General features: G+C 48.7%; 1 pseudogene; it reads right to left on the reverse strand.

Moving 5' to 3' along the window:
• Positions 1-15,000, reverse strand: part of LOC134444111 (exostosin-2-like) — a 43,716-nt pseudogene that overhangs the window by 18,266 nt on the left and 10,450 nt on the right.

Below are 15,000 nucleotides of genomic sequence, written 5' to 3' on the forward strand. Positions count from 1 at the left end.
GTGACGTCACAGTGTTGATGGTTTTTGAAAGCTCTCCCATTGTTTAACGCTTCGCGGTGCCGCTACATTTTTCAACCAAGCTCAACTTTATCGCCTCGCTCGTCCACCGCCCACCGCCCGCCACCCTCGCTTCACCACCTGTCGCCCCGATACCGCGTCCCAACGGAAAGTAATGGAACGCCTCACTTCCACCGCTTTGGAAGCGGCGATCTATATCAGGCGTAAGGCAGAGCAGGGCCTCTACCACCTGAGCCGCCTGGGGCCCCAAAGCCTAGGCCTAGATCAGTGATTCTCAAAGTGTGTTCCGGGCTCAGGTGGTCCGCGAGGGGATTTCTACTTTTCCAAGACAAGTTAGCAGTAGGCTATATTTGTAACATTATTACAAAGCTAAACAAAGCTGAAGTCTCATTTTCACCACAATAAGACAGGCTTGTAAACAATGAATAAAAAGCAAGTGATCTGCATCAACTTTAGCAGTGTCAAATTAGCACCTGTCAACTGTCAATTCAGTTCCCTGAACATTTTTGAGGGGAGGAAGTGGTCCTCGGTCTGAAAAAGTTTGAGAAACACTGGCCTAGATGGTGAATACTCACACTGCAGCTAGTGTGTGACCACATCACATTTAAGACACTTTTAGCGTTTTTTTAAAAGACCTAAAACTTGCTGGCCTCAATCACAAATACAAACACACACACACACACACACACACACACACACACACACTCACACACACACACACACACACACACACACACACACACACACACACTCTCTCTCTCTTTCTCCCTCTCCCCACCTCATATCCAAACTGCAGCTCGTCGGACGTCAGCATGATGATGTCATCGTCGATGGCCAGTACCGCCTCCGTCTCGATCTCGGCGAATGGGAAGAAGCGATTGCTCAGCTTGTTCTCTTTGGTCCGCACCACCTTCAAGGGCACCGCGACCTTGGGCCACAGGGACTCTACGGAGACACACACACACACACACACACACACACACACACAAAACACCTTCAAGGGCACCGCAACCTTGGGACAGAGACTCTATACACACACACACACACACACACACACACACACTTCTCTCTCTCCCGTACCTTCAGGAGGGCTCTTGTTCTGGTTATTCCAGACCACCAGTAGCTTGGCCAGGCTGGGTACACACACACACACACACACACACACACACACACACACACACACACAAATGAATTTAACCACAAACATAGACATAGACATAGACATAGACATAGACATAGACATGCACACACACACACACACACACACACACACACACACACACACACACACACACACACACACACACACACACACACACACACACACACACACACACACACACACACCTTCAGGAGGGCTCTTGTTCTGGTTGTTCCAGACCACCAGTAGCTTGGCGAGGCTGGACACACACACACACACACACACACACACACACACACACACACACACACAGAGACAGACAGACAGACAGACAGACAGACAGACAGACAGACAGACAGACAGACAGACAGACAGACAGACAGACAGACAGACACACACACACACACACACACACACACACACACACACACCTTCGGGAGGGCTTTTATTCTGGTTGTTCCACGCCACCAGTAGCTTGGCCAGGCTGTGTACACACACACACACACACACACACACACACACACACACACACACACACACACACACACACACACCACACACACACAACACACACCACACACACACATTCTCACACACACACACACACACACACACACACACACACACACACCTTCAGGAGGGCTCTTGTTCTGGTTATTCCAGACCACCAGTAGCTTGGCCAGGCTGGGCACACACACACACACACACACACACACACACACACACACACACACACACCTTCAGGAGGGCTCTTGTTCTGGTTATTCCAGACCACCAGTAGCTTGGCCAGGCTGGACACACACACACACACACACACACACACACACACACACACACACACACACACACACACACCTTCCGGAGGGCTCTTGTTCTGGTTGTTCCAGACCACCAGTAGCTTGGCCAGGCTGGGGACTTTGGAGATCTCAGTGATGACTCTGAAGAGCGACTCGATGCGGTCGTACGTCAGGATGACGGCCGTGAAGCCGGGGGAGCGCGGAGGGATGAGGGGCAAGAACAACGGGTTGGACACACTGGACCACTTCTACACACACACACACAAGGAGAGAGAGAGAGAGAAGGGGGAAGAGGAGAGAGGGAGAGGAGAGAAAAAGAGGAGAGAAGAGAGAGAGAGAGAGAGAGAGAGAGAGAGAGAGAGAGAGAAATAACAGGTTATTGTACATAATTTGACATATGTGACGGCCGTTAAGCCGGGGGAGCGCGGAGGGATGAGGGCAGGAACAACGGGTTGGACACACTGGACCACTTCTACACACACACACACACACACACACACACACACACACACACACACACACGGAGAGAGAGAGAGAGAGAGAGGGAGAGAGAGAGAGAGAGATGAAGAGAGAGAGAGAGAGAGAGAGAGAGGGAGGGAGAGAGAGAGAGAGAGAGAGAGAGAGAGAGAGAGAGAGAGAGAGAGAGAGAGAGAGAGAGAGAGAAATAACAGGTTATTGTACAATAATTTGACATATGTGACGGCGGTGAAGCCGGGGGAGCGCGCGGAGGGATGAGGGGCAGGAACAACGGGTTGGAAACACTGGACCACTTCTACAGAGAGAGAGAGTGGAGGAGGAGGAGAGAGAGAGAGAGAGAGGGGAACAGAGAGAGAGACAGAGGGAGGAGAAGGAGAGAGAGAGGGAGAGAAAGAGAGGGAGAAAGAGAGAAAGAAAGAGCGAGAGAGAGATGGAGAGGTAGAGAGAAAGAGAGAGCGAGAGAGAGATGGAGAGGTAGAGAGAGAGAGAGATAGAGAGATAGAGAGAGCGAGAGAGAGAGAGAGAGGGGGGGGGGAGAGAGAGGGTGGGGGGGAGAGACAGAGACAGAGATGAGAGAGAAAGGGAGGGAGAGAGAGAGGGGGGGGGAGACAGACAGACAGAGAGAGAGAGAGAGAGGGAGAGAGAGGGGGGAGGGAGAGGCGAGAACAGACAGACAGAGGTTAGAGAGAGGGAGAGAGAGAGGGAGAGACAGAGAGAGAGAGAGAGAGAGAGAGAGAGAGAGAGGGGGAGAGGGAGAGAGAGAAAACAGGTTACCGGACATACAGTATACATGATTTGAGGTATAGTAGGAACAGCGGATTTGACACACTCGACCACTTCTACAGAGGCACGCGGACACACGCACATACGCACATACGCAGGCACGCAGGCAGGCACGCGGACAGACGCACGCACGCACACACACACACACGCACGCACTGAACGCGTTACCTCACAACGCACACGCGTTACTGCATCATATTCACGTGCATAGCTCACATATCCTCACACAATGGAGCATGGGCAAGTGTGTGTGTGTGTGTGTGTGTGTGTGTGTGTGTGTGATTAGGTAATGTGGTGTAGGCTATGGAGCTCTGTACATCTGTACTCATGTCAAAGAGAAAGTGAACGTGTCTGGGAGACCCCCTGCTGTGTGTGTGTGTGTGTGTGTGTGTGTGTGTGTGTGTGTGTATGTTGTCTTGGCAACAGAGCTCTGATCGTAGTTTATTTCTGTTTCTTTGGCCTCCCTCCAATCTCTCTCTCTCTCTCTCTCTCACACACACACACACACACACACACACACACACGCACACACACACACACACACACACACCCCTCTTTTATCCGTTCCTCGTGTTTATTGTTCCTCCCCTCTTCATCTCCTGTTGTTATTAACCCTTTAACTCCTTCTAAACTGAGTTCCTTCACTCTGTATAAAACCCTCTCCTCCCCTCCTCATCTCTCAACCCCTCTCTCTATCCCTCCATCTCTTTCCCTCACTCTATCTCTCTCTCTCTCTCTCTCCCTCTCTCTATCCCTCTCTCTATCCCTCCATCTCTCCCTCCCTCCCTCTATCCCTCCCTCCCTCCCTCCTCTCCCCCTCCTCATCTCTCTCCTCCTCCTCCTCATCTCTATCCCCCTCTCTCTATCCCTCCATCTCTTTCCCTCGCTCTTTCCCTCCCTCTCTGTCCTCCACTCCTCATATCTTAACCCTTCTCTCTCTCTCTCTCTCCCTCTCCTCTCCCTCCTTCTCCTCCCTCTTTTCTCCTCACCCCACACTTGTCTCGCCTGCTCTCCCCTTTTTTCTCCTCCTCTCTCTTAGACTTCTTTTTTTTATGATTTTATTTGAATAGGACAGTTTTGAGAGGTGGACAGGAGGCGAATGGGGGAGAGAGATGGGGAGGGGTCGGCCAAAGGACCCCTGGCCGGGAATTTGAACCCCAGGGTTGGCCGCATGGCAGACAAGTGCCCTACCAGTTGGCCACGGCAGGGCCCTCTCTTAGACTTCTTAGTAGAGGTGCACCGAAATGAAAATTTCAGGCCGAAACCGAAACCGAATAATAATTTATCACTTGGCCGAATACCGAAACCGAATATTACAATTCAGTCAAAAGTGATCAAAAGTTAGGTTTTTCACTATTTTTAAATATTGCTGAAATCTACGCTTTACAATAAATGTTTTGACAAGTTTTTGAGAGAAAATAAGTGTGTATTTGAAGTCTTTAAATGTTAGAGTAGAACTGAAATTAGTGTAATTAATGCCCATTTTCATTTTGTAATTCGGCCTCCGATTTCGGCCCGCTCAATTGGCTTTCGGCCGAAAACCGAAACCGAAAGCGTCTTCTTTTTTGCGTTTTCGGCCGAATATTTTCTGCGGCCGAAATTTTCGGTGCACCTCACCTCTACCTCTACTAGTCTTCCTTCCCCCCATCTTTTCTTATCTCTTCTTTTAAAGAAAAATAAAAAGACATCGGTATCGGTTAATATCGGTTATCAACCAAAAACGGCAATATCAATATCGGAATCGGCCAAAATTTTTCACATCGTGCATCCCTACCTCCATCCCCTCCCCCTCTCCTTCTCTTTTCTTTTCTCCTCTCCTCTCTAAATCGCCCTCCATCTCCAGTTTCCCTCTCTCAAACGCAGACGAACCGCCACTGAGAGTGAGTGTGTGTGCGTGTGTGTCTGTGTGCTGCTGTGTGTGTGTGTGTTGTGTGTGTTGTGTGTCGTGTGTGTGTGTGTGTGATAGAGATGTGTGCGTGTGTGCGTCGTGTGTGTGTGTGTGTGTGTGTGTGTTGTGTGGTGTGTGGTACACCCTCGTCTGTCTTAGACACCTCTTCAGAGGCCCTTGTGAACAGCCCTCCCTAAAGCTGCTTTCAATTACCACACACACACTTGCGGGCACACGCACGCACGCACGCACACATGCACACTCACCACACACACACACACACTGACGCACACACACAGATAAGCACATACACCCATATAGACTGACGCCACACACACACACGAACCGACCACACACACACCACACGCACACACGCCACACCCTCACACACACCACCACCAACACACACACACACACACAACACGCACACACGAGCGCGCAAACTGACCCCCCCCACACACACACACACACAGGCACACAACAGAACACACACACACACAAACAGAAAACAGACACAGACACAGACACACACACACACACCACAGAGAACAAACACACACATACACTTGTGGAGTAAAAAGCAGAGTATAGAGTGTGGGGGAGAGGGAAAGAGGGAAGGACATGAAAGAAGAAAAGATAAAGCATGGAGAGTGTCTGTCTGTCTGTCTGCCTGTCTGTCGGTCTGCATGCACATCTGTTCTGTGTGTCTGTCTTGTATACCTCTGCTCTGTCTGTCTGTCTGTCTGTGTATACCCCTGTCTGTCTGTCCTGTCTGTATGTCTGCCTGTCTGTGATATAAACCCCTGTCTGTCTGTCCTGTCTGTCTGCCTGTCTGTCCTGTCTGTCTGCCTGTCTGGGGTGTATATCACCCTGTCCTGTTCCGTCCTGCCTGTCTGTCTGTCTGTCCTGTGCCTGCCTTCTGTTGGTATATCCAACACGCTAGTCTGTCGTGTCTGTCTGTCTGTTCCTGTCCTGCCTGTCTGGTGATATAAACGACAACCCCCTGTCTGTCTGATCTGTCTGTCGTCTGTCTGCAGACACAGGTTCTGAGTGTGTATTTAGCGCGCCCGTGCGCCTGGTATCGGAGATGTCTAGTCGAGTGCCATGTTCTAGTGTATACCCCTGCTCCCTGCCTTGATCTGTCCTGTGCCATGTCAGGGTAGATATACACAACCCGGTACTGTTCTGTATGGCCCTGTCAAGTGTCCCTGCCTTGGGGGGGGGGGTCTGTTTCTGTCTGTGCTGTCTGTACTTCCTGTCCCTGCTTTGTCTGTTCTGCTGCTTTGTCTGTCTGTCTGTCTGTCGTGTCTGTGCTGTGGTCCTGATGTATACCAACCCCCTGTCGTACCTGTCGAGTCTGGTCGGGGATAATACCCCGTGCCTGCCCATGGCCTGTCTGTCTGTCTGTCTGAGTCTGTGTAATAACCCCGTTCTGTCCTGTCTGTCTGGTCTGTCTGTCTGCCTGTCTTGTGCTGTCTGTATGTCCTGTCTGCCATTGTCTGTCCGTGCCGTGACTCTGTCCTGTCCCTGTCTGTGTGTCTGTCTGTCGTGTGTATAACCCCTGGTTTATGTCCTACCCTACTGTCTGTCCTGTGTAGCCCCTCTGTCCTGTCTACACATGTCTGCCTGCACACCTCTGCTCCTGCCTGTGTGTCTGTCGTGCACCTGTGTGTCTGTCTGCCCTGTGTGTTCTCTGTTCATGCCTGTCTGGTCTTGTGTATAGACTTTGCTGGCGGTCTACCTGTCCTGTCTGGTCTTTCAATCCTTGTCTATCTGATGTGGTAGTGTGGGTGATGGTGTGTTGTCGTGTGTTGGTGTAGTCGGTGAGTGTGTTGTGTGTGTGTGTGTGTATGACCACTGCTCAGGGGGCTGTTTCCACTGTTTCGGATGTGCGTTTCTGTTCTGGCGTAAGGGTTGTGTGTGTGTGTGTTGTGTTGTGTGGTTGTGGCTTGTGTGGTGTGTGTGTGGTGTGTGTGTGTGTGTTCCCACTTGCAAGGGGGGGTATTATTCCCTCCACTCTTCGTTAGGTGCGTGCTGCGTAAGGGTTGTGTGTGTGTGCTGGTGTGTGTGTGAGTGTGTGTGTGATGTTGTGTGTGTGTGTGTGTGTGTGCGCGTGTGACTGTGCGTGCGTGTGTTGCGTAGCGTAGCGTGTGCGTGCTGCGTAAGGTGTGTGTTGTGTGTGTGTGTGTGTGTGTGTGTGTGTGTGTGTGTGTGTGTGTGGTGTGTGTGTGTGTGTGTGTGTGTATACTACTCGCAGGTGGGTTGTTTCCACGCTCTTCGTAGGTTGCGGGCTGCGTAAGGTTTGTGTGTGTGGTGTGGGTGTGTTGTGTGTGTGGGGTGTGTGTGTGTGTGTGTGGTGTGTGTGTGTAGTGTGTGTGTGTGTGTGTGTTTGGTGTGTGGTAACCACTGCTGGGGGGTTGTTCCACTCTTCGTAGGTGCGAGCTTCTGCGTAATTGTGTGTGGTGTGTGTGTGTGTGTGTGTTGTTGTGGTGTGTGTACAACTGCTGGGGGTTATTCCCACTCCTTCGTAATGTGCGAGCAGCGTAAGGGGTAGAATGCGCGGTCCGTTGAAGATCGGGGGGGGGGGGGGGGGGGGGGGGGGCGGGGGGGGGGGGTGGGGGGGGGGGGGGGGGGGGGGGGGTGGGGGGGGGGGGGGGTGTGTAGGTGTTGTCCAGCCCGATCGTCTTCATCGAGCTGAAATAGCCTCCCAGAACCGAGCGCAGCCTGGAGAACACACACACACACACAAGCCCCACACCTTGCAGCGCCAACGCAACGCACAGCACGCACACCAACACCGCAGGCCCCCGACACAGCCGCCGCGCGCCACCCTCGCGCCGACCGGGCGCGTGGGGTGCGACGTACGTGGATGGGTCCTACGGTAGTTGGTGGGCGCCGAGCGGGCGGCGGGGACGAGCGCGCACGACGCGCGACGCCGACGACGCGCGGACAGCAGCGCGCACAGCGCGCTCAGTCGGGGGCGGGAGAAGGGAGGGGGCGGGGGGGGGGGGGTGGGGGTTTGTGGGGCGCGGGGAGTAGTGATGAGCGGCACACGGACGGGTCGTGCGTGTGTGTCTCGTGCTAGCGATGCACTTACATCGTACAAACCCCACGCGGTAATTGGGGGGACTAGGTGGTATAACAGCACACACACACACACAACACACACCACACACACTTCACTTGAGAATACCACGTAAACATTGTCACAAAACAAACACATTTTCAGACACACATAACACATGAATATCACCCACACAGTCTGTTCAAAAACATAAAGCAATAAGAATCTACGTCCAATCATCCAAATTAAGACAACAGAGAGAGAGAGAAGAGAGAGAGAGAGAGAGAGAAGCAGAAGAAGAGAGAGTGAGAGAGAGAGAGAGCGAGAGAGAGAGAGAGAGGGGGGGGGGGAGGGAAGGGGGGATGACAGAGATAAGAGAGATAGAGACAGAAGGAGAAAAGAGAAAATAGCGAGAGACAGAGAGAGAGAGAGAGAGAGGAGAGAGAAGAGGAGAGAGAGAGAGTAAGATGTGAGAGAGGAAAGAGAGAGAAGAATAAAATGAAAAGAGCGAGAGACAGAGAGAAGAGAGATGATAGGAAGAGACGAAGGAGAAGAACAGAGAGATGAAGAAAGATAGATAGTGAGAGAGATTAGAATCTCTAGTAGATGAGATAGTTTAGTAGATAGTTGAAGATAAAAGAGAGAAATCGAATAGATGTATGATGCGAGAGAGAAGAGAGAGAATATATAAGTAGAGAATATATATCGCATAGTAGAGAGATCCGAATAGCAACTAAAGGATCGAGGACTTAAATATGAGATATATATAGTATGCATGATACGCACGATAGATAGAGATATAGTAGGTTACATAGAAGTATTGTAAAAAAGAAGAGAGAGAGAGAGAGAGAGAGATGAAAGAGAAGTGAGAGAGATATATAGAGAGAGAAGTACTAAAAGATATATCGTGAGGGTGTGTGGGATTTTTCGTTCGCTAATTCCAAAATGGTGGATTTTGAGGGTGACTGTTATCATGGGGTAGTTATAAGAAATGTTAAGTAGGTATCTCCTCATCAATGTGGTGTGTGTGTGTGTAGGTATTGTGTTGTGTTTGCCCTGTGTGGTGTGTGTGTTGTGTGGTGTACATGTGTGTGATTGAGGCAGAGGGAGAATGGAGGTTGAGAAAAAGAGAGAGATGGTGTGTGGTTTGTGCATCCTGCGTGGCAGTGTGTGTGTGGTTGCGCGTGCGTTTGAGGCCAACTAGTTGTTTCACACAAACACACACAAGTGCGATTAACCCGTACACAGTCCTCATGTCCAACTTTAATAATTTAAAATACTTTACTAATTTACTTACTAATACTTACTCCTTCATGAGCACACACTCTGATGATTACACACCACCACCACACACACACATCCGGAACAACAGTACACTCACAACACAAGCAACACACGCAACAACACACACACACAACAACTCACACACAACAACTCTACACACACACAAAACACAACGCACACACACGAACATCACACACACACACAACACACACTACAGAACAACACACACACACAAACACACAGGCAACGAGTGTAACAACAAATACCTACCAGAGGTTTGGGTGTTTGTGGTGTGTGTGTGCGCGTGTGTGTGTTTACGCCTGTCTCTGCATCTCCTCCTAGTTTGTCGGTGGGGGATGGTCTCTCGTTCAGAATGGGTGGTGTGTGTGTGTGTGTGTGTGTGACCTGTCTCTTTCCTGCAAAAATCTCATCTTCTCGACTTGTCGGTGGGGGATGTCTTTTCTTCAGAATGGTGTGGGTTGTGTGTGGTTTGTGTGTGTGTGTGTGGTGTGTGTGTGTGTGTGTTGTGTGTGTGTGTGTTCACACTGTCCCTCTGGTCTCCTCTCTTCTCAGATCTCCTCTACTTCGTCTGGGGGGGGAGTGTTCGGCAGAATGTGTGTGTGTGTGTGGTGTGTGTGTGTGGTGTGTTGTGTGTGTGTGTGAGTGTGGTGTGTGTGTGTAGTGTGGTGTTACCTGTCATCTTCCTGCAATCTCCTCTACCTTTGTCGGTGTCGGTGTGTGTGTTGTGTTGTCCTCTACTTGTACGTTCGGGATTTCGTAGTGTGTGTGTGCGCTCGTGTGCCGCTCTCTGTGTGTGTGGTGGTGTTGTGTGTGTGTGTTTGTGTGTGCGCGTGTGTGTGCCGGTGCGTGTGTGTGCGTGGTGGTTACCGCTCTGCATCTCCTCCACTTGTCTTGTGTGTGTGTGTTGTGGGGTGGTTACCTGTCTCCTCATCTCCTCCACTGTCTGTGGTGTGTGTGTGTGGTGTGGTGTGTGTGGGGTGTGTGGTGTGTGTGTTGTGGTGGTGTGTTCCTCTACGTGTCGTTGTATGTGCTTATGTGTGTGTGTGTGTGTGTGTGTGTGTGTGTTGTGTTGGTGTACACCTGCTCTGCGATCTCTGCTTCTACTGTCGGGTGGGATGTGCTTCAGAATGGTTGTGTGTGTGTGTGGGTGTGTGTGTGTGTTACCTGTCTCTGCATCTCCTCCACTTTTCGTGGGAGTTCTTCAGAATGGTACAATCTCTGTTAATAAAAAAAAACTAAGTAATAAAAAATAAAAAAAAAAAAAAAAATAAAAAAAATCCATCCACCACACACAAATCCAAAAAAAAAGAAAGAAAAAGAAGAAAAAAAAAAAGAAAAAAAAAATAATAATAAAAAAAAAAAAAATAAAAAATAAAAAAAAAAAAATAAATAAATAAATAAAAAAAAAAAAAAAATAAAAAAAATAAAAAAAAAAAAAAAAAAGAGAAAAAAAAAAAAAAGAAGCCTCTCGCTCCGGAATCACCACCGATCGCACGGGATAGAGAAGAGATTGGAGAAAGTGAAGTAGAGATTAAGAGAGGGGGGGAGAGGAGGGAAGAAGAGAGAGGGAGAGGGGGGGAGATGGGGAGAGAAGAGGGGGGGAGAGAGAAGAGTAAGAAAGTAGAGAGGGGGAGGAGTAAGAGAGAGAGATAGAGAAGAGAGAATAGAGAGAGAGAGAGAAAAGAAAGAGAGAGAGAGGATAAAGAAAAAAGAAGAGAAAAGGAGAAGGGGAGAGAGAAGGGAGAGAAGAAGAGGGATAAGAGAGTGAGAGAGAGAGAGAGAGAGAAAGGGAGAGATGGGTGAGTGATTTAAGAAGGGGAAGGGATTAAAGAAGGGAGAGTAGAAAAGATAAAAAAAGTAGAAAGAAAGAAAAACGATAATTGTTGTGATTTTTCTCGCACACGAGCTCACTGGATGACAGAAGACGAGATCACCTCCCACGCGAGCAACACGCACCCACACCAAACCACACACACACCACTTGCACCCTACCTCCTCCTATCGAAACCTGATAAGGGCAGTATTTTAACGATCTGCTAGATGACCGAACACACACACACACACACACACACACACACACAACATCACTCACACACAGACACGACACAACAAACAACCGCACTTCCACAGCAACACACACTCACACCCCCTACTCCTCCAATTCGATTACTTCTGAGAAGGGCAGTATGTATGAGCCAGGATGACCGGCACACACACACACACACACACACACACACACACACACACACACACACACACACACACACACACACACACAGCTCACACACACACACAAACACAACCACACACAACAACACACACACCTACCTCCTCCAATCGAGAACTTCTGAGAATGCATAAGTACGAGTCTGCAGTATGAACTCGAACGCAGCCAGCCTGGAGAACGTCACCTCAGAACCGCCTGGCCAAACGGCCCCGCGCAGAACCACACAGAACGAAGACTCCTGAAACACACACACACACACACACACCCTACACAACCACATCAACACACACATCCACACAAACACACACACACACACAAACACACACATACACACACACACACACACACACAAACATAAACACAAACACATCAGTGAGTATCACCTGTCATTAACAGACTAGAACCTAACAGGAGAATATAGTACTAACAATAAGTCTAAGAGTAAAAGCTGTGCTATCGTGTCATGTGTTGTGTGAGAGCGCTCTCTCTCGCTGTGTAGCGATCGCTAGCCCTTCTCTCGCCTCTACTCCTTTCTAACGCGCGCATCTTCAACACCATACACTAGAAATAGGCGTCCCCAGGCTCACACAACACACACTCCGCAGCGACACACATCTAGCCCACCGTTTGCGCGGCCTGCGCTGTCCGTGGTGGGTGTGTGTGTGCGCGTGGTGTGTGTCCTGAGAGGTTGGTGCTTTTGTCGAGCAGGAATCCCTAAAGTAACAAAGCTTGCTACTCTGTCAGTGTGAGTAAGTGTGTGTGCGCATGAGCACGCGTGCATGTGTGTTGTGTTCTATTGTTAGGGTTAATATGAATGGAAGGCCCCACAAAGATAGTCGGTCCTACAAGGCCTCACAAAGACTTATAGTGATAGTGTGTTGTGTGTGTCTATTGTTAGGTTAATATGAATGGAGAGGGCCACAAACCCCCAAAATCAGGTAGGTCCCACAAGCCTCACAAAACATTATATGATAGGTGTGGTGTGTCTATTGTTAGGGTAATATGAATGGAAGGGGCCCCACAAACCACAAAGATAGTAGGTCCCTACAAGGCCTCTCAAAAGAATTATATGATAGTGTCCCATTTTTGTGTGTAGCCGATCACAGCCGCACTCCAATTCAAAAGGTGCCAAACATCAAAAATAACCTGCGTAAAATTGAAAGAAAAATGTCTGCACAATAAATCCTTTGTGTTTTCGTTTTAATAGGCCAAGCATGCCGGTCCCATTCTTATGGAAATAAGCATAATTTTCTCCTAAAATTAACTAATATTGAGTTTTCCCCCGTCTCCTGTACTTTCAACCGTCCCTGATATGGCAGTCAAATTTTACCTCTAAGCTAGCAATTAACATGAATCCTCCTATGAGACCAGTTTAGCCTCCAGCTGGTCTCATATGACTCAAATGTTAATGGTACAGTATCACTTAAGTTGGGCTGTAGTGCATGGGCTGGGGCGTGTGTGTGTGTGTGTGTGTGTGTGTTGTGTGTGTGTGTTTATACGCTGAGTGTGTGTGTGTGCGCATCACCACTCACCTGCAGCTATGAAGCGGTAGTCGTACACCCTGTCCCTGCGCACGTTTGCGCGGGCCCTGCGTGTGCGTGTGTGTTGTGTGTGTGTGCGCACTGTGTGTGTCCCTGTGAGAGGGTTGGTGCACTTGTCCATCAGCAGCACTGTCTCCCCGTTCTCCTCCTTCAGCGCTCCAGCGCCACACCGTAACTCACGATGAAGAGCCTTCTGGGACAACAGGATGAGAACCGCCTCGACTGAGGAGAGAGGATATAGGAGAGGAGGAGATAGGAGGAGAGGAGAGGAGAAGGAGGAGAGAAGAGAGAGAGGAGGAGTAGAGAGGAGGAGGAGAGAGAGAGGTAGGAGTGAAGAGGAGAGGAGGAAGAAGAAGAGGGGGAGGAGAAGAGGAGGTGAGAGTAGGAAGAGGAGAGAGGAGGAAGAAGAGGAGAAAAAGAGGAGAGAGGAGAGGAAGAAGAGGAAAGAGAGAAGAGAGGAGAAGAAGTGAGAGAAGAGGAGAGAGAGGAAGGAGAGAGGAGGAGGAGGAGGAAGAGGAGGAGGAGGAGAGGAGAGAGGAGAGGGGATGAGTTGGAGAGAGGGGAAGAGGAGGGGAAGATGGGGGAGAGGAGAGAGGAGTTGAGATATGGACAGAGAGGAGATGAAGAGAGAGGAGGAGAGAGTGGAGAGGAAGAGGAGGAGAGAGAGTGAGAAGGAAAGAGGAGGAGTGAGGAGGAGAAGAGAGAGGAGAGATGGAGTGAAGAAGGAAGAGTGAGGAGTGGAGAGAGAGAGAGAGGAGAGGAGAGTGGGGAGTAGAGTGTTGGATGAAGTGGTGTGTAGGGGGAGGAGAAAGAGAGAGAGAAGGTGGAAAGTTTAAGAGTAGAGGAGAAGTAGAGTTTGTTTGTTTTTTTGTTTGTTGTGTGGAGTGAGTAGTAGTTATAGTTAGGAATGGAGGTAGGGAGGAGAGAGAGAGGAGAAAGTAGTAGAGGTGATATTTGTGAGAAATGAGGAGTAGGAGAGGAAGAGTGGAGTTGAGTGTGTAGGTTAAGTAGTGTAGTGTATTTGATTGTTTTTTTGTTTATGGTATTATATTGGTGGTTTGTTGTGTGTAGTAGATGGTTTATTTGAATTTATTTTGTTTTTGGATAGTAGAGTGAGAGGTGAAGTATTTTTAGTGTGAGTGAGAGTTGAGTGAGTTGTTTTTATGTTTTAGATGTTGTTGGTGGTGTGTGTATTTTGAGGTGGTGGTGTGTGTGTTACTTTTTTTTTGTTTGAGTGAAGTGTTAAGTGTTGAGGATTGTGTTGGTGTGGTGAGGGTATTTGTATTGTGTGTGTGAGTGTTAGTGAAGAGGTGATGAGAGTGTAATTTTGTTTTTTGATGTGTGTGATTATGGAGTAGTAAAGTTAGAGGAGAGGTGTGAGGAGATAATAAGTGAGTGTGAGTGATTGTTGTGTAGTTGTGTGTGAGTGTGGTTTTGTTGTTTTATTTGATATTTTGTTGGATGAAAGAAGTGGTTTGATTGATTTTTAGGTTTGATTATTGTGTTGTTTTTGTTTTTTGTTGTTTGTAATTGTGTATGTTGAGTGTGGTTGAGAATATGTGTTAGGGATTTGGTTTTAGTTGTTTTTTTTGATGCTTGTGTTTGTTTGTTGTTTTGTTTTTTGTTTGTGTTTTGTTGTTGGTTGTTTGTTTGTGTTTTTTTTTTTTGTTTTTTTTTTTGTGTGTTTTTGTTTTTTTGTGTTTTTTTGTTGTTTTTTTGTTGTTGTTTTTTTTTTTGTTTTGGTTGTTGTTTTTTATTG

The sequence above is a fragment of the Engraulis encrasicolus genome, unplaced genomic scaffold, assembly GCF_034702125.1.
Source record: "Engraulis encrasicolus isolate BLACKSEA-1 unplaced genomic scaffold, IST_EnEncr_1.0 scaffold_45_np1212, whole genome shotgun sequence".
Lineage (NCBI taxonomy): Eukaryota > Metazoa > Chordata > Actinopteri > Clupeiformes > Engraulidae > Engraulis > Engraulis encrasicolus.